The sequence below is a fragment of the Camelus dromedarius genome, chromosome X (genome assembly GCF_036321535.1).
Source record: "Camelus dromedarius isolate mCamDro1 chromosome X, mCamDro1.pat, whole genome shotgun sequence".
NCBI classification, from domain to species: Eukaryota; Metazoa; Chordata; class Mammalia; order Artiodactyla; family Camelidae; genus Camelus; species Camelus dromedarius.
The window spans coordinates 21,772,212-21,796,040 of NC_087472.1; the positions used below are offsets into that span (position 1 = coordinate 21,772,212).

Here is a 23,829-nt window from a genome sequence, read left to right on the forward strand (position 1 = left end):
TGAGGTGACTTTTGGGCCTTACCTAAAGGTGGAGCCTGGTTGCTAGGAGAACCAACCCTGTGACTAGAGGGCTGTAACTTTCAGTCCACTCCCCTGATCTCTAGGGTAGAGGGGAGAGGAGCTGGAGATTTAGTTCAGTCACCAAAGGCCAGTGATTTAATCATGGTTATATAATAAAACCTCCATAAAAACCCAAAAGTATGGGGTTCAGAGACCCTCTGGGTTGGTGAACACGTGGAGGTGCTGGGAGAGCAGCTCTCTGGGAGAGGGCATGGAAGCTGTGAGACCTTTCCTTCATACCTTACCCTTGCATCTCTTTCCATCTGGCTGTTCCTGAGTTATATACTTTTATAATAAACCAGTAATCTAGTAAGTAAACTGTTTCTCTGAGTTCTGTGAGCCATTCTAGCAAATTAATCTAACCCAAGGAGGGGGTCTTAGGAACCTCTGATTTATAGCCAGTTGGTCGGAAGTACAGGTAACAACCTGGACTTGTAGCTGCCCTCTAAAGTCCAAGGAGTAGGTCATGGGAACCTGGTCCATCAGAAGTGCAGGTGACAACCTGGACTTACCATTGGCATTCTGAGTTGGAGGGGATTTTTGGAACCTCCAGTTTGTAGTCAAGCAGTCAGCACAGGCAACAGGAGGAAGTCATGGGAACCTCCCAGTCTGTAGCTGATGCATGAGAAGCGCAAGTAAATGGCCCGGGCTTGCAACTGCAGGCCCAAGTGGGGAGGGGGCCCAGTCTGAACCTGTGGAATTTGATGCTGTCTCCGGGTAGATGGTGTCAGCACGAGATGAAATGTAGGACACCCAGCCGGCTGCTGTCCTGAGCAGTGCTTGTTTGTGAGGGGACCCACCCTCACAGCTACACAGGAATTGGTACCAGAACCAATATAATAATAATAGCAGCAACCATTTTTGAGCTCTTATTTCGTGCCAGGCACTATATTAAGTACTTAACATATGTTATCACGTTCAGTCCTTACCACAATTTTATGAGGGAGGCACATTTTCTCTATTTCTAGGCACCCATTCTTCTCCATGTCTGTGAGGAAGGTGAAAAATGAATTTATTCTCGTCTCTAGCCTTAGAGATAACACAGTGGCTGTCATGTTACAGGCACCCAATGGAGGATTACTGGTTGAGGGAGTAAATGCTGTCCTCTTGCTGCTCAAATCGCCCCCCACCCCCACCCCACTATGGTGCTTGCTCTACCTAGGCTTCAGCATCTGAGCTCACCCCTAGCTCCACCCACATTCAGCTGTATCTTTCCTACATTAGATACCCTTAGGGCTTTTATTTCTGCTGGACTGTTGATAAATTAATCCTGATAGGATGATAGCAGCAGATAATTATTGTGAGTATGTTAATGTGTCACCCCTCCTACATAGCTTATTTGCATTTTAATGGAGCAATTCTCCAGATAATCCTGTAAGGCAAAGGAATGAATCTTGAGGGTGAGAAAGCCAGAATCAGTGCCAAGCTGCAGTTGTGGGGTGGGGAGGAAAGTGGTTTTGTACATATCTCAGAAGTGACACCATATAGACAGCTGCCTGCTCCACCTATGTGTTGTGCCAGCTTGGATGAATAATTTTTAAAAGCCGGAATTATGGCTTATTGCTGTCCTTCCTTAGTTTTATATTAGATTTGTGGATTCTCTAGAGCAAAACCTCAAGCCCTTTTGGGCAAAGACGAATGGCTAAGCCTAATGAGATGCATGGTGCTGTGAAATTAGATTAATTAACTAGGATTTGAACTGAAGTTGTTTTCAGGATAAAATTTGTCCAGAATGTATTCTTATGAAATGTTCGTTTGCAGTGCCTACAGTATGCCACATCGAATGTAATTTTTCTCTTGGTACTGGGAAGGGGAGCATGTAATGGGACATCTCAGAAGAGGAGAAAAAAATATCTCATTCTATATATATCCTTCTTTCATCCAGGAGGACTCACATTAACTCATCCTGATATATTCCATTTTGGTCAATTTTATCTTTAAGAGGACATAAGAAGTATATTACCACGGATTTTAAAGGTTTTACTAATTTTAGCTTCCTAAGACATATGCACATTGTCTGCTTTTGCATAGAAATGATTATTTTTGACATTGATAGAGTTCAATTATTTTTAAATAACAAGATAATGTCACTTGCCACAGAGAATTAATTAAATTTCTGCCAAATGGCTTATTGCCCTAGTGTGCTTAAGATGAATTTATTCAACAAACGTTTGATGAGCACCAACTATGTACCAGAAACTCTGAAAGACACTATAGGAATATAAAGATTATTAATAAATGAATATATTTCATATGTCCTCAAGCCAGATCTGGGTTTTAGACTTTTTTTCCTGTGTAAGACTTCTTTTAGAAACTGCTTCCATTTGATTCCATTGATCTATTTACCTTTTCTTCCACCAGTACCATACTTTCTTGATTACTCTCATTTTGTAATATGTTTTAAAATCAGGTAGCATAACTCCTTCAGCTTTGTTCTTCTTTTTCAAAATTGTTTTGGTTATTCTAAGTTCTGTACTTTTCTACCTAAATTTTAAAATCAGCTTTTCACTTTCTACAAAAAAAGGCTGCTGTTATTTTGACTGGGAAGGCAATTTGGGGAGAATCAATATCTTAATAATAAATATCCATGAATATAGTATATTTCTCCATTATCTAAATCTTGTTTAATTTCTCTCAGTAACATTTCATAATTTAAAGCATAGAGGTCTTGCACATTTTTTCTTAAATATTTTGTTTTAGTTTATGCTATAGTTACTGGCATTTTAAATTTAGCTTTCCAGTTGTTTGTTGCTAGTATGTAGAAACACAACTAATTTTCATATATTAATCATGAATCATGAATCCTGTAACCCTCCTAAATTCATTCATGTTAGTTTCTAGTAGCTAATTAGGTTTCTCTATGTAGTTGTGCCATTTGCAAATAAAAGCAATTTTCCTTCCTTCTTTAACCTATATCTCTTTTAACTATATTCAATATCTTATAGTAACCTATAATGAAAAAGAATATGAAAACAAACACATGTATATATGTGTATGGCTGAAACATTATGCTGTATACCAGAAGTTGGCACAGTATTGTAACATTGTAAACTGACTATACTTCAATGCAAAAGAATACAAATTAATAAAAAAACCTATATCCCTTTTATTTTATATTTTTGCTTACCTTATAGTGTGGTCTAGGTCCAGTAGTACAGAATTGACTAGGAGTGGTGAAACCATACATCCTTTCCTTAGTCCTGATCTTAGGAGAAAAATGTTTAGTCTTTCACTATTAAGTATTATATTAGCTACAGTTTTTTTTATAGATGTCCTTTATGGGTTGAGAAAGTTCCTTTTTTTCATAGTTTGCTGAAAGTTTTTTTTTAATCATAAATGGGTATTAAATTTTGTCAAAATTTTTTTGCACTTTTGAGGCTATCACATGAATTCTGTCCTTCATCCTCTCAATAGTATGAATAACACTGATTGGTTTTTGAATGTTGTTATCAACCTTGCATCCCTGTGATAAACCCTATGTGGTTATGATTAATTGTACTTCTTTATATATTACTTGATTACCTTTGATAATATTATGTTGACGATTTTGTGTCTATGTTTATGAGAGATATTGATGTATAATTTTTTTCTTGTAATGTTCTTGTCAAGTTTGGGTATTGGGGTTATACTGGCCTAGTGAAATGAGTTCGAAATATTTCCTCCTCTATTTTCTGAAATAGTTTAAGATGATGATTATTATTATTTTTAATGTTTGATAGCATCCACCAGTAAAACCATCTGGGTCAAAAGTTCCCTTTTGATGTTGGTTTGAAAACTACAAGTCTAATGTTTTTAATAGATAGGGGCGTAATTAGATTTTCTATTGCTTCTTGTGTAAATTTGCAAATTTTTAAAGGAATTTTTCCATTTTATCTTACAATGTTCTTATTGCTATAAAGCTGTCACTAAAATTTTCATATTATTCTCTTTAATGTCTATAGGATCTGTAGTGGTGTCCTATCTTCATTCCTGATACGTCTTCCACTTTAAGTGGTGGTGGTGAAGAAATAGGTCAATTCCGAAAAATGTGTAATTATGAATGTCCTTGCTTTTAGATTCTATAGCCAGTGCTTCTTAAACTCCAAGTACTTGTTTCTCCCTCTCTGCAATAATCATCCACCATGCCATCCTTCCCAGACTTCTACAATTACCCAGAGAAGCTATTTTTTTCTGAATAAACTACTGCTCTTTTCTTTCAGGGAATTTTAAATCAGTAATTGATTACCTTGAGTCAATCAAACCCGACTCTAAAATAGCTGCCACCTTTGAACTGTAAACTACAGTAAGTTTTCAGATTGTCTGAAGAACAACCAAAAATCTGTTGTTAGTGTAAATGCTTGAGTGAATCATCCAGAGTTCATGGTTCTAGAGGTGTTCTAAAATCCTGAGGAGTGAAACATGAAAGTAGTAGGAAGGTAAAATCTTAGCTGAAAATTCCATAAATGTCTTTGGAGATAGCCTTATACCATCTTTTAAAATTGAAAGATATATAAAATGGAAAGCATGTGGACAATATATATCATCCACAGTTCCAACATCTTAACTGCTGTCATTTCATTTGGTCCTTTTGTAGATGTTTCCATTTGGTCCTTTTTATGCACAGATTTGTTTTGACTTAGTTATAAACAGTAAGGTATGTATCTTTCTCCTTTACATAACATTATATGATATACGTGCTTTTAAGTCTCTACATAGTTTTCTTTGCTTTCACTTTTAATGATGGCATAATAGTAAATCAAGTGACTATACCAAAATATAACTGTTTCCCTACTTTGACCCATTGGATTTTTTCCTCAGTATTTCAGTTCTCTAAACAATGCTGAGATTGACATCTTCATATAAATGACTTTCCTCAATATTTTGTCTTTTTTAATTGGGATGGGTTCATAGAGGTGAAAATGTAATCAGGTGTTAATTAGGAAAGCCACAGGATTTTTTAAAAATTAGGCTAACTACAGAGATTGTGATCATGAACTTGCTATTGGAATTCCTTACATGTTGAGGATGATGATTAGTATTATTATCATGGGATCTCAATTTGGCTTACTGAAAAAAAAATCTTGAGAGGGAGAGATAAGGCATAGTGTAGCAGAAACATAGGAAAACTTTAAGTCTTTCAAGATCGTGGATTTATAAGGAACCCAGGTCTAGGGGAAGGATGTGGTGAAGGAATGATAGGGTTGGTGTAAAATTAATTCCACTAAAGAGTAAGAAGACTCGTAGCAGCTTCAGAATGTTTGCTGCCAAGAGAAGTGAGATACATCCACTAGGAAGGGTCCTGCCTTATAGGAAAGTCATTTAAATAGTCTCTGTAAGAATTCAAAGCTGCAAATGCTTCTAAGGTTATTGGGCATTATGTTGTCTTGTATTCAGAGGGAAGCGTATGTAAGAGATTGCTTAAGAGAGAGTGTTGTGTGGTCAAGGAAACCCTAGGACAGCAACCTCCACGCTTGAAAGAGTCCAGCAGGCTTTCAAATTCTTCCTCAGCATAAAGTTTAAGTATTATATGAAAGTGACAACTCCATTTCATTTCCTAATTAAGAAGAGAATGGTCACCCTGACCATCATGCTCAGAAAGATCCTTGAAAAAATTCAAAAGTATATTCTGTGATAACATTGGGCTAGCCTTTCCCAAAGAAACTGTACACCTTAATATTTCATTTTCACTGTGAAAAGTCTTAGGTCAAGGAAAAGAGAATATAAGAAATAGAAAATGAAATAACTCCTTGTTTAACGTATATCTGTTTGTTTGATTTTGAATAGAGCTATTAATATTATTATTTAAAAAAATAGCAATCACCTCACCTTATTACTTCCTCCTGTGTGTCAGCTTGTACACCATTCTGTTCTTTCTAAACAATGTCCTGTCTGTTAGAGACTGCAGACTTTTAGCTACCAGATTTCTCCCCACCACTGACTGCAGCTCAGTACACTTGATGTGCCACATTTAATTTTCAGTGCTTTTTAAAATGATGTTTGAGATGTGATGTTGTGTAGAAATGTCAGGGCTACTGACTTGTCAACCTCATTATGCTGTGCTCCAGTGACTGCTTCCCAAACATTAATTACATTGCACAGAGACCATGTCTATTGTTTTTAGTTTTTTTCTCCTTAAACTTTGAACTTTGAATTGCTTTAAAAATTAAATGCAGCTAATTAGGGTTTATAATATTCTCTTAATTAAACACAGTTGGAGGTCCAGGCTGTGTATTATATGAAACACTGACAGCGTTGCCAAAAGATAGCCCACACCCAGTTCGTTTTCTGTGACAAGGAGTTTGTAAATGATTACGACTCATGCCACATTTGTCAACCTATGTGTATTCTGATGTCAAGATACCTTAGAGATATAAATGACTACTTATCTCTAAGCATAGTGGATGTCACCCATGTGTTAGTCATTCTTGCTCATGAGTAAATGCTTTAAAGTGACACTGCATCAAAGAAAGTTATAGTGGGCCTGGAGGGGGATTCAGACGTCTATGCCTTGATGGTAGTGTTTTTATAAATTCAGCATGATTGAATAATCAGATGCCCTGCTTAATCAAATAATATATTTTCTACCATTTCCAAGGATGAGAATTTAGTAAACTATGTTTAAATGTAAAACTATAATGAATGGAGTGTAGTCTTTCTTTGAATATTCAGAAGGCACTTTCAGTGTAGGCTCTTCTTCAGGGTCATCATTAGAAATATCTATTATGGTACTGGCTGAAGACCCAGTCAATAGAGATTTCTTACGGACAGAATGCCAGAACACAGGGTGTTGACTGAAATTCACGTGCTTTGTTGAAGACAAAAGGGTCAGAGTCTGTTACTGTGGGCATTTTTAACCTTAGATATTTGTGTGTGTGTGTGTGTGTGTGTGTGTGTGTGCGTATATATATATATACGCAGTTTACAATGTTGTGTCAATTTCTGGTGCACAGCACAATGCTTCAGTCATACATGAACATACATATGTTCATTTTCATATTCTTTTCCACCATAAGTTATAAGATATTGAGTATAGTTCCCTGTGCAATTCAGTATGAACTTGTTTATCTATTTTATATGTATTAGTGTCTGCAAGTCTCGAACTCCCAATTTATCCCCTCCTACCCCCTCCACCCCTGGTAACCACAAGTTTGTTCTCTATGTCTGTGAGTAACCTTGAAACAAACACCAAATTAGACTCAGTGAAAGAAAACTTCTAGAGATATCAATTTCTTCTCAGTAACTTGAGGTCAGTAGCTTCTTCAGGCCTCCTCCAGCACTGGCAGAAGGGGAAAAGAGCCCTACCTTTGTATCACTGAATCCTATTAGAGGAATTTTATATAAGCACACAAATGCTACAATTCATAGGAAGTTCCAAATTCTTAACCTATTCAGCAGTGTTAATTCGTATGTTCAGGCAAGCAGTGATGTAACACTGAGTCCCTCTGAGGGTGCAGAAGGGAAAAAATTCATCATTGTTAGTTTCTATCCAGGGATGAGCTCAGTTCTCCTCACATAATATTAAATCCATGGAAGACATTCTGGGAGAATTCAGGCTAGTCCTGTCTCTACCCTAAGGCTTAAAGACTCAGGGCTGGCTAGAACTTAGCTCTGTGAAGTCGGTGGTTGCTGGAATACTTTGACTTTAGTGGCGCAAAGGAAAGCACTCTCCAGTCACACGATATCTTCCTTAATGGTCTGCTGTGGGGCTTAAGTTTCAAAACTAGAAATTAATACCTTTAGTCAAAGATGCTGAATTTCCAAATGACCTCTGTAAAAATTAATTTCTTCTAGGAGGAATAACCCATTTAGTTCTCATTAGTGATTAATCACTTTGAATAAGTTGTTGACAGGTAAACATCTGGAAAAGACATGAGACAGGGATATATAGACAGATGAAGTAACCCTTGATAAAAGAGAGGAAAGAGGGATAGATTTGGAGCAGGGATGAAGGAAAGGTGCTATAGTAGGGTCTTTTATTCAGTCTGGGAGCAGCAAAACGCCACTGGGATTCTGAAGAAGTGAAGGGAAGAAATTGTTATGTGCACACATAAACATGATTGAGAGAGAGAAAAAGACTTACCTAATGATTGAATTCTATAAGAATTGGTAAATTATTATTGAAGAGCATTGTTATTCTTTAATTTTCATTATCGGTAATCCCTTTCTTGATGTGATTTTTGTGAGGCCACTGTCAAATCTTCATACGACTTCTTGCATACACTGTCCCCTTGTCGTAATTTTGCCCCATTTTAAGCAGTCTGATTGAGTGAGGGCTTATGTGTTGTTCAAGTTTAGGTTGGTGACTTTCTCAACCAAGTCTACTCATTCATGATTCATGAAATGAGATGTGTTTATATATGTGTATATTTCAGGCAGTATGGTGGGCATTTTACTTGCTTCTGAGATACCATGGAATTAAGTAAGCTACCAAACCTCTCTAAGCCTCTGTTTTCACACCTGTAATAGAAAGAATAAGATGATGATGAGATTAATGACAACAAGGATGGTAGCCACCAATGAGGAATGAGTGTTTATTGTGTTCCCCACGCTGGAATAGGAACTTGGCATCTATTATTTTAAAATAGTATGCAATATTCTTTTCTTCATATAATATTAGAATGTGTTCATTGTAAGAAAAAAGACAATAGAAAGAAAACAATGAAAATATGCCTTTAGTGCCATCTTCTAATAACCTAAAAATTCTACCATGTAATAACCACTGTTGATACCTTGGTGTTGTATATACTTTCAAACTTTTTGCTACAAAATACACCCAGCATATCTTTTTGTTAATTCTCACATTAACATTGCAAGGTAGATATTGTTATTCTAATTTTATAGATGAGCAACCATAAAGTTAAATGAGTGGAAGAGCTAGTAGTAGAACCCAGGTCTGTCTGAGTCAAAAGCTTTCTCCAATATGCTGCTTCTCATTCGTCTGTCATAGAGTATTAAAGGATACATACTCCTCCCTTTAGCCAAGTAGACGTCTGCACTTAGAATGAACTCCAAAATATTTCATTTCTTCCCCTCTACAAAAGAACTTGCCAGTAAGGAGTCATCTGCATATAAGACAAAATTTACCAAATGAAAAAGATTGACCATACCAGCTGGAGGACCAAGTCATCCAAAGTGACAGTGCTATTTTTGGAAAAGACCCCTGTCTCACCCGGTGAATCCCTCCACTTAAACAGAAGGTATTTTCCCTGAGAGTTTTAATTAAACTGATAGCAAAGGTCCTTGTAGCAGATAAAGCAAAATTTTCTTGTTCTTAAAAATCTACAGAGATGTCTTCAAATATTCCACAGTGCCCTGCTCTCCAGCATCTCCCTTCCCTGCTAAAAAAAGAGGTGTAGACTCACTTGCAATGATTAGATCCTTTGTACTAAACTAAGGTCCACTTGGAGGTTTTATGACACCCTAGAGCATAAAGGGCAAAGATATTATTCTCTATAGGAGCCCGTACCTGCTTTTGCCCTATACTTTTGGTATACTTGGTTGCTTCTTGGTTTAACTTTCATTTTTTTTCCCTAGAGGTTATTTTCCTTTTCTGAAATTATAAATCTTCATTCTCTAGCCAGAGATAGTCCTAAAACTCAGATGTATCCATACTTTCCTTGCGCTGATGGGGAATCCAGATGACAAACTTGAGTCCTCCACAGTGGATAATCTGGATAGTTTGTACCCACAAATGGGTCAAGCATATTGCATTCAGTGTTCCATCAAGTCATGCCAAATCTGTGCTCTCATGGGTTTAGATTTCAAAAGAAAGGGCTAGGAGGTTGTGCATTTCCTGGCATGGGGTATACCTCTTAGTGAAATGAAAGACACTTTGCAGACCAAAAGCTGGCATGAAACATACCTTTGATTTCATCGGCAAGCATGCCATATGTCACAAAATTGTACTGCTTCCTCCCTGTTATTTCATCTGAGTGCTTTTTTCCTGCACATAGCTCTCAGTTGCAGTTTAGTAAAATGGATAGTATAGTTAATTGATGTAAATAATTTGAATTCAGTTGGGCCTAAGTTAGTTAAATAGTATTCTGAGTTTGATACTTTTTATGGGAAGTAACATGTTATAGTGAAAAGAGCACCAGACTAGGAATAATGAAACCTGGATTCTCGTCCAAAGTCTGCTACTGCCTTGCTGTGTTTTGCAAATACTTGAGGCTGTTTCCTCATCTGAAAGTGGGAGTAATAATATCCTGCCAAAGTGCTATGTCAGAGGGGTGTAAGCATATAAATTATAATACTGTATGTGAAATTTAAAAGTTGAAAATTTCTGAAGTGCTTTGCAAAGTGCAAGGTACTCAATATATACCTTCTAATGAATGGCTGAATAGCCACACATCTATATGAACATGGATAGGAAAAGCAGAAAGGACAGTAAAAATTTCACATTTTTCACACTAAACATTATTCCTAATCTTCTGATGAAAAAGCAATACATTCTCACTGTAGAGAATAGGGAAAATATAAGGAAATAAAAATCATTCATAGTCACACAACACAGAGATAATTGCCATTAGTATTTTGATGTATTTCTTTTCAGGTTTTAATTTTTGAAAAATAATTGGTAATAAACCTCTATGTATGAGGGGTACTCTTTTTCTGGTTAAAAATTTGACAGAAGTTAATTACAGAAAATTTGATAGAAAGGTAAAGTTCTCTATAATCACCCTTTCTTCCCGTGAAACTAGTTTTAACAATTTTTCACTATTAATTTCAGGATTTTCTTAATTGAAATGTATAGTCAGTTTACAGTATTGTGTCAATTTCTGGTGTACAGCATAATAGTTCAGTCTTACATATACATACATATATTTGTTTGCATATTCTTTTTCATTATAGTTTACTACAAGATATTGAATATAGTTCCCTGTGCTATACAGTAGGTCCTTGTTGTTTATCTATTTTATATACAGTAATTAGTGTCTGCAAATCTCAAACTCCTAATTTATCCCTTCCCACCCCCTTCCCCCCAGTAACCATAAATTTGTTTCTATGTCTGTGAGTCTGTTTCTGTTTTTTAAATAAATTTCTTTTTTTTAAGATTCTACATATAAATGATATCATATGGTATTTCTTTCTCTTTCTGGCTTGCTTCACTTAGAATGACAATCTCTAATTCTGTCCATGTTGCTTCAGATGGCATTATTTTTTATGGCTGAGTAGTATTCCATTGTATAAATATACCACATCTTCTTTATCCAGTCATCTGCCAATGGACATTTAGGTTGTTTCGATGTCTTGGCTATTGTAAATAGTGCTGCTATGGACATTGGGGTGCATGTATCTTTTTGAATTAAGGTTCCCTCTGGATATATGCCCAGGAGTGGGATTGCTGGATCATATGGTAAGTCCATTTTTAGTCTTTTGAGGAATCTCCATACTGTTTTCCATAACGGCTGCACCAAACTACATTTCTACCAACAGTGTAGGAGGGTTCCCTTTTCTCCACAGCCTCTCCAGTATTTATTGTTTGTGGACTTTTGAATGATGGCCATTCTGATTGGTGTGAGGTGGTACCTCATTGTAGTTTTGATTTGCATTTCTCTGATAATGAACGATATTGAACATCTTTTCATGTGCCTATTGGCCATTTGTATGTCTTCATTGGAGAATTGCTTGTGTAGGTCTTCTGCCCATTTTTAGATTGCGTTCTTTGTTTTTTTTTATTATTAAGTTGTATGTGCTGTTTATATATCACAGAAATTAAGCCCTTGTCAGTCTCATCTTTTGCAAATATTTTCTTCCATTTCATAGGTTGTCATTTTGTTTTGCTTATGATTTTCTTTGCTGTGCAAAAGCTTGTAAGTAATTTAATTAGGTCCCATTTATTTATTTTTGCTTTTATTTTTATTGCCAGGGTTGACTGCCCTAGAAGAACATTGCTATGATATTTGTCAGAATATGTATTACCTATGTTTTCTTCTAGGAGGTTTATAGTGTCTTGTCTTATGTTTGAGTCTTTAAGCCATTTTGAGTTTATTTTTGTGTATGGTGTGAGGGAGTTTTCTAACTTCATTGATTTACATGCAGCTGTCCAGTTTTCCCAACACCATTTGATGAAGAGAATGTCTTTATTCCATTGTACATTCTTGTCTCTTTTGTCAAAGATTAATTGACCATAGGTCTGTGAGTTTATTTCTGGGCTCTCTATTCTATTCCATTGATCCGTATGTCTGTTTTGTACCAATACCATGCTGTTTTGATTACTGTAGCTCTATAGTATTGTCTGAAGTCTGGGAGAGTTAGTCCTCCAGCTTCATTCTTTTTCTTCAGTATTGCTTTGGCAATTCTGGGTCTTTTTTGATTCCATATAAATTTTAGGATTATTTGTTCTAGTTCTGTGAAAAATGTCCTGGGTAATTTGATAGGGCTCACATTAAATTTATAGATTGCTTTGGGTAGTATGACCATTTTAACAATATTAAGTCTTCCAACCCAAGAACGTGGGATATCTTTCCATTTCTTTAACTCATCTTAACTTCAGTTTTGAATCTTATTTTTTTCATTTCACATTGTATCTTAGTGTTTTCCCAAATAATTAAAAATTATCTGAAACTATTTTAATTTTCTAGTATCTAAAATTTTAAACATATATTGAAGTAGAGAGCATGATTGAATTAACCTCAACAATTAGCCATCACATAACTTCAGTAGTTTTCAACTCGTGGACAATCTTGCTTTATCTACACCTCACTCATTTGCCCCTCTTGTGTCCCTAGATTTCTGTGAAGTAAGTCCAAGATATTGTATAATTTCATCCATAAGACTTCAGTATATGATTACAGGATATGAAGACTCTTCTGTAACCTAACTATGATACCATATTGCACCTTAAAAATAAACAATAAATCTTTACTGTCATCAGATATGTGGTACATTTTCAAATTTCTCAGACTATCTCATAAATGTATGTATAGTTTTTTCATATCTTTGCTCCAATGTGGATCCTTATAAGATGTACACATTACAGTTTATAGCTATGACTCTTAAATCTCTTTTAATCCCTTTATTTCCCTTCCTGCTACTAAATTTTTCCTTGCAATTTATTTGTTGAGGAAACTAGATCACATTTTCTTTAAGTTTCTCATACTCTTGAATTTGCTATTTTCATTACTTAATATGTTTCTCTGTCTCAAGTGCTTCCTATATAGTGGATGTTAGATCTAGACTAGTACTGCTTAATAGAAATGTAATGCAGGATACACGTGTATTTTTTAAATTCTGGGAGCCATATTAAGAAAGAAATAAGCAGGTGAAATTAATTTTAATAATGTATTTTGCTTAACCCAGTATACCCAGTTATTATCATATCAATATATACTCAATATAAAATTATGAATGAGTCATTTAAAATTGTTTTTCTTATGTTAAGTCTTCAAAATACTAAGCAAGAAAACCGCAAATCCCTAATGTCTAACGTTTCTATGAAGTCCTGCCATTAAAAGATCAGTGATTTGGGTTAGACTTCTGGCTGAGGGCTAGTAAGGATCTACAAAACCACTTCCTAAAAAACAACTATAGACTATAAAGCTCTACACGTTGACAAAAACAATCATTTAAGCACCCTGGAAGTCAACCAAAGGCCTACAACAATCCAAAAGGCACTTGTACTTGAATAAACTATTGGACTTTGTGTAATAAAAGTGACAATCTGTGGTGTTTTGATTTGGGGCTAATCATGCTCCACACACACCCCTCCCCCCTTCCTTAGACGCACACACATATGCACACACATAGGACAATGCCCTTGGTGGAGTCGGCTCTAAAAATTGTAGCTGCACTGCCATGGTTGATGGTGGCTCACTTAATGTGGAGAGGTGCATGATGCCCATTTCCAGTGACATTGTTGGTAAAAGTGATAATCTCAGTGGAGTTGGGCCAGTGGGGAGGGCCAACAGTTCTACTAACTTGAGCTTGTGAAAAGCATATTCCTGTCTGAGACTGTGCACATGTGCAGCAAGCAATGGAGACTTGAGAGAACTCAAGCCAGCTCTGTTCGTCAATCCTGAGGCACTGCACAGAGGAGACATACAAAAGGCCCAATGGAAAATGAAAAGTGTGGCAGACTTGAAAATGCCATGAGCTTTGAATGTCACGTGTTTCCTTTCTCACACACAGATCCACTGGCAGAAGAAAGAACCCTTACAGGTTTGAGGTGGTTGAAGACAATCTCTGCAATTACTGACTGACCGCAAAGCTACAGGGACACAGAGTTCACCCTTAGTAAACCAAGCTTACAAAAAGAATATAGCAAAAATACCGACCAGAGAAATCAACAACCACACATCATTGGGTGGCATGTTTCACCCAGCCCAGGCAGTTTACTAAATAACTTTTAAAAATCAGCAATGGTTACCTTTAGGGGAAAGATCAGAATCCAGAGTTGATAATGTATTTTCTAAAATGTTCAGTTTGCAACAAAAATTATTAAATATGCAAAGAAATAGGATGAGCTATACTCAGTAAAAAAGAGAGAGAAATCAGTCAACATAAATTGTCTCTGAATATCTCCAGATGTTGTAATTAACAGGCAAGACTTCAAAGCAGGTATTATAGATATGTTCAAAGAAGAAAAAGAAACCATGAATGAAGACTTAATGGAAAGTATGATAAAAATGAACAAACTAGTGATTTTCAGGAAGGAAGCAGAAATTATGAAAAGAACCAAATGGAAATAATTAAAATGAAAAATTCACTGGAGGGACTCAACAGCATCTTGCCATGCAAGATGGCCAAAGGAACCATCAGTTAACTTGAAGATTGATCTGTAGAAATTAGCCAGTCTGACAATAGAGAAAAAAGATCAAAGAAAAATGAACAGAGCTTCAGGGAGAGGACACGTCGGGCAACGTTAGGAATACCTCCCCCCTGCCAAAAGAAGAATACCAGCATATACATAATATGAATCCTAAAAGGAAGGTGAAAAAGAAAGGGGCAGCAGAATACCCTGGGCAAAAATATTAGCAAAATTAACACAACAATGTGTAAAAAGGATTATATTCAGAAATAAAAAGACATGAAATACTGATACATGCTCCAATGTGGATGAACAAGAACGTTACATAAACATTGTAAAAGAAGCCAGATGCAAAAGACTACATATTGTGTGATTCCATCTATAGAAACTGTCCAGAATAGGCAAATCCATAGAGACAGAAAGTGTATTAGTAGTTGCCAGGTGCTGAAGGTTGAATCGGGAGTGACTGCTTAATGGACGTAGGTATTATTTTTAGGATGATGAAAATGTTTTAAAATTGGATGGTGGTGACGGTTTCACAACTCTATAAATGTACCTTAAATCATGGAATTTTACATTTGAAATGAGTGAATTGTATGTTATATAAATTATATCTCAATAAAGCAGTTTAAAAAAGAAATAGTAAATAAGCCACCAACAAAAGAGAAAGATTTTTTTCAAAACAATAGATAACCTAGGATTGATACATTTACAGTTGCAAAAATCATTAATTAATAATCATAACTATAAATTGTTTTGCAGTTCACATGGGGCTTTCATATGTATTATTTCATTGGAGTCATCTGCCAGCACTTTGGGGGAGGAGGGGCATTTAGCTTTTATTATGCAAAAGGAGAGGAGGTTAGCTGATGTATCCAATGCCATACAGTAAGTGACACAAGCTGGGCCCAAACCCAGACTTTCTGACTCCAGTTCAATGCCTTTCCTACTGCATTATGTCTACCCTACTCTATGTGGTGGCAACCCAATTGTAATTACATAGTATTACTCCCTGTAGGTGAATGTGGAAACTTAGATATAAGAAAAGGGAATCATAAAGGTGAAAATTATAGCTCAGTCTGTGCTATGTTCTTACTGAGTACTTGTTGGTAGGGAGGCTGAGGAAGTCTAGTAAATTTCCTGCTTGTGGCCTGGAATGGTGCAGACGTCTGTATCAAACTGATCACGCATTGACCCAGCAACACCAAGTCAGTTCTAGCCCTCTTTCATCTGCGGTGTTTAGTAAATGCAAAATGTGGTAGGCAGGGGAAGTTGTGTTGTAGATTGACACCTGATAACGTTGCAGAACAGCCATGATTTTATAGTTTAATTGGTTTCAGTCATGGCATCATAGGACCCTTCCACTTAGATTCCTCCTTTCCTGGGTGTCTTTATGCCATCCTTGTCCTTGAAGTTCACTCTCTTTGTTACATAGGCAGTACTTTTCCAATGTTCTGTAGGATCTAGAAGCCACTTAGTTTCCTTCTAAGCTGTAACCTAAAATTTTGCTTGAGTTTCCCATTCTGGTTCCAACAGCTTCCTTTGAATCTTATTTTGAAGAATCGGTGACCCTCATAGCAAAGAGGTTAATACTGCAGGCTCTGGAGCTGGACCTTTTGGATTTGAATTCTAGCTCCACTAGCTGTGTGACCTTTGTGAAATTACTTAACCTTTCAGTGCCTCTGTTTCTTTATCTGTAAATGAGGAAAACATATCTCGCTGTTAAATTTTTCATGATTAAATGCAATCATGGATGTAAATTGCTTAAAAGAATGCCTGGATCTTCTTTTTAGTCCTTTCACTTCTGATAATAATGATAATAATAATAGCAATAATAACGACGAGGAGGAAGGGGAGGAGGAAGAGAAGAAGTAGTAGTAGTATTTAGTCAAGTTGACAACTTGAACTTATGCTAGGGGCTTTCCTCTGGTACTTGTTTTTTAAAACTTTCAATCATTATTTCCATGTGCTAGCCATAACAGCCCTGTGAGGCTCATAGGATTAATGATATTAGGTATTTCCCCCACTTTATAGAAAAGTCATAAAGCTGCGTCTGGAATCTGCATTTTAGGATTCTCTCATAGGGCTCTTTCTAATATAGCCTGCTGCCTTTGACATAGCGTTTGCCCAAAGGAGCAAAATACTTGGTGTAAATCCTGGCAATCATTATTAACCCCTGTATTCACCTCTACAATTAAGTCACTAAAGAGTCTATATCTTTGAAGCATATGTTAATTTGATTAGCTCCTTTTCCACCTAATATTTAACATAATTGAAAATGAGGTTCAAGCATTAAGCAGTGAAAATGTTTCTGCTCCCAATTGTTTTACATGAAACTTGAGAGGGTTACTGATAAACTGCAAATTTCACTGAACTAATGTAGAAGATGGATGGCAATAGAGAGCTATGATTAATATTTGCTATTTGCAAAATATGGAAGAGAGTGATATCTCTGGTTGTTCAGTACCATATTTAAAGCCTATTACTTTTCAAGATACTATATTAAATTTGATGCTACATTTTGGATAAGTATGTTAATGCTAAAATTGCTATGAAATTTACAAAGCCCTAGTGGATTTCGTTGTAAGAAAAATGAATTGAATATGATTGTTTACTTGGGGAAATAAGCAGCTATTGTTATTCTCCAAAGAGTAAAAAGGCTTTTATATATTGAGTTACCTTCAATTTTCTTGAAGATTGTTCCCCATATTAAGTGTTTAGCTGATTTACATAATCTACCACAAAGGATACTGAGAAGTTATAAGAGAGGAGTAATTTGAAATTACTTTAGGAAGTTGTTAGAGTTCCAAAAGAGATGGTGTGATGGAGATAGATGTCACTGCAACTCAGAGATGTATTATTATTTTCAAATTACTAAGGTATAGAGATGTGTTAGGTACTTATACACAATTTTAAAAGAAGTCCCTACCTCAATGAATTTGAAATATGAACCACATATTTTGACATGCACTAAGCTGTTGCCATTTATCTAATGGGATATTATAAAATACTCAATAAATCTTTAAAATTATGATATATATTGTTCTAGTCCGCAAGAACTTTGACCAAATGTGTGTGTGTGTGTGTGTGTGTGTGTGTGTGGTGTAGGGAGGAGTTTTGGAGTCCAAATTCCCTAAGCAGCACTGGAGATACTAAATGAGAGTAAATGTTCAAAATAATTGATCTAGGGTTCTAGGTGTTTATTTTTCTTTTAAAATACTTTTCCAGATTAGAGGTTTTTGTGGAGTCTGGTGACAACATCAACTTTTCTGTTCACTAATTCTTCTCTTGCCCCACCTGTCTCATGTGATCTAGCATTTGTATCTATAAAAATGTTTAGAGTTTTTATCTAAAGTTAATGAGAAAAAATAGGCACAAGCAGCCAGGAAAAAAACAAAAAACAAAAAACCAGAGCATCCGCAGAAAGAGATGTGAGATTATTAATCATCACTATTTAGTTGTGGAATTAAATGACTTCCATTTTTCTCTTTCAAAATGGCCTAAAGAGCCTGCCGAGGCACTATGAGGAAATCCAGTGCAGCTGTTCTCACAACTGAGTCAAATCAGTTTTGGAGGAATATTTTTCCAGGCGAGACCTTTCATCCTTCTATTGTAAGACTTTAAAAGCACTAATAGAACAATTAGGTTAAAGAAACTCATGTGCACCAATGTGGTAAACAGAATTTCATTTCAACTGTTGAGTGTTATCTCTTTGATGTAATACAATATCTGTGTACCACAAAGGCAGTCTCCTTGAAAAGCTATCATTTCCTGGATAAGAAGTCCCATATTCAGTACGTAAAATTCTCAGCCTGTCTATCTCCTGAAAAAAAAAAAAGATGATTTATTTCCCTTTTTATTTACTAAAATGTTATGGTAGTATTCATGAGATACCAAAATACCTAGCCAATTCCATGACAAAAGCAAACTAGTGCTTTAGGCTTTATGTACCTACCTAGGCTCTCATCACACACAAATAGATGGGTTTTTTAAATGGTAGAATTCGGTCAACCTACAGTTTATTTGCTGTATAAGTAAATGAAGTCAGTCAAACAGCTGCTGGAGAATTAGATACAAATTGTTTTCAGAAAAACTCTTGGTTTTATCAAGTTTGTTATATTTTTCTAAAGCAACTGATTTATGTCCAGCCAGTGATCATGCTTTCCTCTTAGTATAATGTTCATTCATCTAAAAAGGACAAAAATAAAAAGGGCAAACAACACACTGTGAAAGATGGTTTCAGCAAATACTATAAAGGCTTAATTTATTTGTCATATTACACCAATATAGTTTAATTGGAAAAAAAACTCACTAAGGTGCCCAGTAAATAAATGCACAAAAGCCATAAATAGTTCACAAGAGAGGAATCAGAACTAGTGAACACGTGCAGAAAAAATATTCAGCCTCACTAATAATCAAGGAAATGCAAACTAAAAGAAGATACCTTTAATTTACTCATTTCAAATAGATATTAAAAAATAATACTCAAAGTTGACAAGGGTATAGTGAAAGGAGAGTGCTCCCACACATTGCTAATAGCAGCGTAAATCATTACAGTCCCCCAAAGCCACAAAAATGTTCAAACCTTTTGGCTCATTAATTCAACTTCTTGGAATCTACCCTAAGGAAATAATAAAAAATGTTGAAGATGTTCATGTTATCTTTATGTGACTTCAGTTATAATACTTGTAAATGGAAAGGGAAGAATGTAAATACCCAATAATAGTGAAATGGGTGTGTAAATTACGGTACACCCGGCTACACTGCTGTTAAAAAGGATGGTTATAGAAATTGTACAGAAACATGTAAAAAACATCTAGAGTGAAGGAAACAACATGAAAAGAATATATGTGTATACTATGACTGGAAGGAAATGGACCAGAATGACAGCAGTCACTCTTACAGACAGACAGATTTATGGGGGAGATGCCTCCCTCAATTTTGTAAAGATTCAAGTGATTATATGTTACTTTTAAATCTTTTTCCCCCACAGCAGTTCACTACTTAAATGTTTCTTTAAGGAAAACAAAGAAAGGTGAGAGAAGCATCAGCCAGGAGTTCACATTCACTTCCTAAGCCCAATGTTTTCTAAATCAGTTAGTTTGCATTAAAGTAAAAGGTCCTTATTGAGGAAAAATTACTATAATTCCAAAGAGTACTATCCCCCTTTGCTAGCTATTCTCCAGGTACTAGGTGGCCTCATTTCCTCTGCCTGGTGTGCTGGGAAGGCCTGTTCTCCTTGGGCAATGTGCTTTATATCCTTTCTTTTCTTTCTTTCTTTTTTCTTTCTGGAGCAGAGTGAGCCTTTTTGGTGAAAGCCCCAACTTATAAACAGGACAGGCTTGTTTTCCATTTTGAGAGGGCATCATATATGATTAAGAGCAAGATGTAGACAGAAAATAACCGGCTGGAGGAAGAAGAAGGGAGGTTATCCCCAGTGCATAGATGTATACACGGATTCAAAAGCAATATTTTAATTAAACTACCCTATAATAGATTGGCATGAGTTTGAAGGGTTGGAGAAAGGGAGAGGAAAGGAAGGGATGGGAGTGGGGGGGTGGGAATGATAAATAATGTAAACTTGGCTTTGAATATCCCCACCGTGGTTTTTTTTGTTTTTGTTTTGGCTTTTGGGTTTTTTTTGGCTAATCAGTCTAAGCTTTCCTTCAATTTCGTGTACAATCATGGGATGTTACAGCTGGAAGAGCTCTTTGAGATAATCTAATCTCCTATTACATTTGGATAAACTAGAGACCCTGAGAGAGGGAAGGGATGTACCTTAGGCCACTCTTCCAGGTATTCTGCTGAAAGATGAAGTGAAATAGTGATTAAGAGTGTGGCCTTTGGAGACAGATTGTATGAATTGAAATCTCAGCTCTACAGCTTACTAGCTGTGCGACCTTAGGCAAGTCACTTAACTGCTCTGTTCCTTGGCTTTCTTTATAAAATGGGCCTAAAATTAATACCTACTGAATAGGATGCCATAAGAATTAAAGGAGTCATGATATGAAAAGCATTTACAACAGTGACTGGTAGGCCTGATGCATGATGACTGCTGTGAGTTAGCTGCTACCAGGACTGCTTCTGCTTTTGTTATCATGATTATCCCGCCATTCCAAGACCAGTGAGTTCCGCTTACCAGGTTGTCTCTCTGTAGCCTTATGGTGACGAAAAAAAAAAACCATAAACTTCCATGAGCTCCTCTGAAGTCACCTTGGAGTTTATCTTGTTAGCAAGTAGAAAGTGGAAAACACGAGGGTAAACCACAGGTGGTGACATTTTGAATTTATACTGTGATCTATCTGAATGGATCTTCTGCAGTAGTAAAGACAAGTGACTTCTTTGTTTTTCACTTTGTTCCATAGCAGCATGTATTTTACTTCCACAATTGCTTTTTTTTTAAAAAAGGTTATCATTATCAAAATAAAGAGAAATTAAAAATTATTTTGTTGCTTTTGTTATTTGTTTTTTTTTAATGGATGAAGAGACAATTTTTTTTTTAATGGAGATACGGGGATTGAACCCAGGACCTCGGGCATGCTAAGTATGTGCTCTACCACTGAGCTATATATCCCTACCCCAAAAAAAGTTGTTTCGATGTGAATAGCATTATATGTACATTTGATTTCTCTATGAGTTGACACTGTCATCATTATGTCTAAATGACATTGGCTTGCCAACGGATCTCCAGGATGCCATGTTGGGCACTAAATGAAAAAAGTCAGTTAAGCAAATATGAGCATATTCTTTACCTTAGAGTATTTAGAACAGCATCTTTTCTGAATTATTATGCTTTCAAAGTTTGATGGATTTAGAATATTAATCTTTTTCTTAAGGTTTTACCACTTTTTTATTTTCAATAAGTGAACTAGTTGTGTGTGTGGTCAAGCTCTGTCTCTCAAGACCTTGGTAAATCTCACAGTTACATACTTTCACAGCTCTAGGCACAAGGTGCCTCCATATCATGTGTCTAAAGAGAGCTGAATGTATCTTCTGCCATCCGGGTCCACTGGCACAGATTTTAATAAGTTTTGGTGAAGGAGCAGGGGGCAGGGGGCAGAGAAGGATTATTATTTTTTTTGGTTTTTACCAATTTGTGATATAAAGGAAGATTGCTTCCAAGGGACACTCAGTAACCTTGACTTAGGTGTGACATGCCTAGCTGATTATAGCTGTGAATAGCTATGATGAGAACTTCAACATTGGTTCAAAATGGCTATTAGGAATCTCTTTCTCTCTCTTTCATGTTGCAAATGCACATACTGAAGGAGAGAAGTATGTCTAGATTCCCATACATAAAAAATACAGGTGGCTTTAACATGATAAATCACAGTAGCCAAAACACAACATTGGCATTAGAAGTGAGATGTTTTTTATTTTTAAGTTTAACGTGTCAGGTTTGAGTGGTGTAAATTCATAACCAACTGAGGCTCAGGAGGGAGCATTATTTTGGCCACACCTCTGCTGTGTTAATCCCAAACAGCAAGAAGACTAGTACATCTAGGGTTCATGAGACAGGGGGAGATATCAGAGGATGAGTTTGGAGAGGTTAGGGTAGGGAGAGGTGGACCTTGTAGGGGTCTTGTAGGTCATTGTAAGGATTTCAGCTTTTATTTTAAAGAAAATAGGATGTCATTGCTGCTTTTGAGCAAAGGAGAGACATGATATGATTTAGATTTAAAAGCTTCATTGTGGCTGGAGTGTGGGGAATGTGCTGGAAGGGAGCAATAGTGTAAGCGGTAGATCAGTTAGGAGGCTATAGCAGTAATCCTGGTGTGGGAGTAGGGAATGAGGGAGATGTTGGTTTCTGGATACATTTCAAAGGTAACCCCAATGGGATTAACTGACGGATTGTATGTAGGATGTAAAAGACTAGAATCAAGGATGGCTTCAAGTTCTGTGGCCTAAGCAAACAGAAGAATGGATTTGCCATTTACCAAGATGAAGACTATGAGAGGAGCAGTTTGGGGAAGGGATAGGAATCAGGAGCTTAGTTTTGAACATAATAAGTTTGAGATACCTTTTAGATATCCAAGTAGAGATGTTGAGTAGGCAGTTGGGTATCCAAGCCCGTGGTTCAGGTGAGGGACCTACGCTGGAGCTATAGATTGGGGACTTATGTGTGTAGACAGTATGTTCAGCCATGAGATGGCATGAGCTTGATTGTTTTTGACTCCTCAGTATGTATTAATTTATATTACTTGATCTGCTTTCTCTCCAAGATGCTCCACTCTGATATCAGTTCAAACCAAACTACGTGCCTCTGTGGACCATTTATGGAATCTGTAGGTTTAGGAGTTAAATAGTTTCTACTATGTGTGTGCCTAGAATAGTGCTAAGTGGTATGGGGGAGATAAAGAAGCATAAGACTCAGAGTCTGCCTTCTCTGATCTTAACATCTGATTAGGGAAATAAGACTAGTGAAACTTTGTTCATACTGCAAAGCACTATATACCATCAAATGCATATCAGTCAAATCCATAAGCTTCATTGAGTGATTTCAGTGTTCTTTGTGTTTGCTATACGTGCAATAGAAATTCCAAAAAGTAAGATGCTGTACGTGACAGAGGAGCCACCATCTAAACGTCTGTAGATTTCTTTGACAATGCAGTATGGTGAAGAGCTGAAGAAAAATAAAGGCGTCATTTTCATTGCAAAATAAAATGCTATTTTGTTTCAAGCTAGGTTTCTTGAACATTGTATGAAAGGACTAAGTTGCAAAGTTGCAACAGTGGATGAAAATGATGATAAAATAATGTAAAGAATGAAAACAAGAACATTTTTATACGCTTTAAACTTTTCAGAAGACTTTGACATATCAGATGGTCTTTGATCTTCTCAAATCTCTCTGTGCTAAGTAAGGGGAATAATGCCTCTACTGGTCTTAAGAGCCTTAGTGGCTCCTAGCTCAGCATTCTGTGATGAAGGAGTTTTTTTTTTCAGTGATTTATCATGAAGTTTAAAATTTCTATTTCTAAACCCGATTTAGATCCTGCTGTTCCTATACCAGTATACTCACCACAAGTGTTGTTTATGTCCTC

At 36.3% G+C, this 23,829-nt stretch overlaps 1 protein-coding gene across 4 annotated transcripts in view; it reads left to right on the forward strand.

Moving 5' to 3' along the window:
• TENM1 (teneurin transmembrane protein 1) overlaps positions 1 to 23,829 on the forward strand; it is a 701,438-nt gene that overhangs the window by 183,343 nt on the left and 494,266 nt on the right. The window lies entirely within an intron of this gene.